Below are 2,500 nucleotides of genomic sequence, written 5' to 3' on the forward strand. Positions count from 1 at the left end.
GATTACGGGGCCTCGGATGAGTCCCGTATCGTTATTTTTCGTCACTACCTCCCCGTGCCGGGAGTGGGTAATTTGCGCGCCTGCTGCCTTCCTTGGATGTGGTAGCCGTTTCTCAGGCTCCCTCTCCGGAATCGAACCCTGATTCCCCGTTACCCGTTACAACCATGGTAGGCGCAGAACCTACCATCGACAGTTGATAAGGCAGACATTTGAAAGATGCGTCGCCGGTACGAGGACCGTGCGATCAGCCCAAAGTTATTCAGAGTCACCAAGGGCAAACGGACCGGACGAGCCGACCGATTGGTTTTGATCTAATAAAAGCGTCCCTTCCATCTCTGGTCGGGACTCTGTTTGCATGTATTAGCTCTAGAATTACCACAGTTATCCAAGTAACGTGGGTACGATCTAAGGAACCATAACTGATTTAATGAGCCATTCGCGGTTTCACCTTAATGCGGCTTGTACTGAGACATGCATGGCTTAATCTTTGAGACAAGCATATGACTACTGGCAGGATCAACCAGGGAGCTGCGCCAACTAGAGCTGAGCAGCCGGCCGCCCGGGAGTGTGTCCCGGGGGCCCGCGCGAACACGCAAGCGTCCGCTCAATCATTCTGCAAACAGGAGGAGGCTGAGCTCCCCTGCACAATACACCTCGAAACCCTCTCAGGTCCCGGCGGCGCGCAGCGCCGTCCCAAGTACTTGGTCGGGTTCGAGAGAGGCGCAATCGCCCGGAGTTAGGCGAGTAGACGCTTTCGGTGCGACCACCCGTGCTCCCAACTGAGCTTGCCGCTGCCGACAGAGGCCCGGGAGCGTGCTGTCGTGGCATTGCCGGCGGGAGACAACACGCGCCACCTACGGTGACCGGCAGCTCCAACGCCAGCGCCACAGAAGGACAAAAGCCCCACTTGGGTGCCGAAGCGAACTCTCCCAGCACAGCGCACGCGCCAACACATCCGCACAGCTGCGATACAAACCACCAGCGAGAACCGCTGGGGCGACCGAGCAGCAGACGGCGTCGCGGCGCCGAGCGCCGGGCGGCGGCGCATCCTCAACGCACACAGTCCTCAATCGGACCAGCACACTGAAGATGTCCACCGCGCTTCGCACCGGGCCCGCGAGGACCTACTTTGGCCGCACGGCGCCGCGCGCAGGGTGCGCCGGCGCGCAGCTGCGACGCCTGCCGCGTCCGTCGGCCGGCGCGCCTGCCACTGGCCGCCCCCCACCAGCCGGCTGTAGCGCGTGCGCCCACGCACCGCGCGGCCAGCACGCCGGGAGGCGCCCCCTCACCGGCCGGGGACGGTCCCACCCAGCCACCACCGCGTATCGCTTCACACCCAGATGCCGTTCAGTTTCATCGGCATGGTGGGTATCGCTGGAACAACCGGTTAGTACCTCAACCTATCGTCGCCATCACCGATTCACCCCTAGCGAGAACAACCGCACCACAACGGGTTACCATTTCTTCATTTGCGTAACTTCACCAGAAAACGTAGGCGTCCATCGCCATTAGCAACTTCAACGATTATTGCATGCCTGTGTCAGGTGTCACGCCACACTACGTCTGCCCACATACACGCAACAAAATGTGCACGCCTAGACAATACGTGGAAGGTGGCCCCCGTACGTATGCGATGTCCATTGCTCGAACGACTGTCAACCGGCCTCTGTAGCATGTCGCAGATATGGAACGCGGTGCACCATGCTATCACGGTGTTTGAGGAGAGACGACTAGGTCCGAATACATCAACACACAGCTCATGCTGATCGCCATCCACGGCGTCCGTTCCTCCCACACGTCTCTATGGCGTACCACACTGCAATCCAGCTCTCATAGGGAGACGACACGTAGCTGCGTGCACAATATTTGCACTGTATGGTCCGCCGTTTTTGGGCGCAGTCGTTGTACGGTCACACATGTGCCACGATGTATCATTCAGTACATAAGGACGAATGTGCAGTACAGATTGTGGTTCACGCGTACGACATCAGCGGACAGTTGACACAGGCCGCACCACAACGTAGCCTGCGTACGTCGCATGCGAAGGGCATTGAACATGCAAACTTGTCACCAACCAGCTTGCGAAGGCAGGGGGCAAGGTGGGGACGTGGGGACGTGGGGAGGGGTGGGGGGGGGGGGGGGGCGGCATGTACGTCCTGCTGCCATCCACATTACAGTGTACAGCAGGAGCATGTGGAAAGTCAGCAAGACTTGCAAGGTGTTTAACATGAAGCGATACACAGGGGAGCGGGCAGTGCGAGTAGCGAACTATATTGCGAGGGTTGCGGGTGGGCAACACTACACTAATTGAACGAGTCGTATAACAATTACAGAGCAGGTTTAGGCGATTTAGGCGACAACGTGGGTTACGTTAGCGGACAACGTGGGTTACGTTAGCGGACAACGTGGGTTACGTTAAGGCACAACATGGGTTACGTTAAGGCACAACATGGGTTACGTTAAGGCACAACATGGGTTACGTTAGGGCACAACATGGGTT

Source organism: Schistocerca piceifrons, unplaced genomic scaffold (genome assembly GCF_021461385.2).
Source record: "Schistocerca piceifrons isolate TAMUIC-IGC-003096 unplaced genomic scaffold, iqSchPice1.1 HiC_scaffold_283, whole genome shotgun sequence".
Taxonomy (NCBI): domain Eukaryota; kingdom Metazoa; phylum Arthropoda; class Insecta; order Orthoptera; family Acrididae; genus Schistocerca; species Schistocerca piceifrons.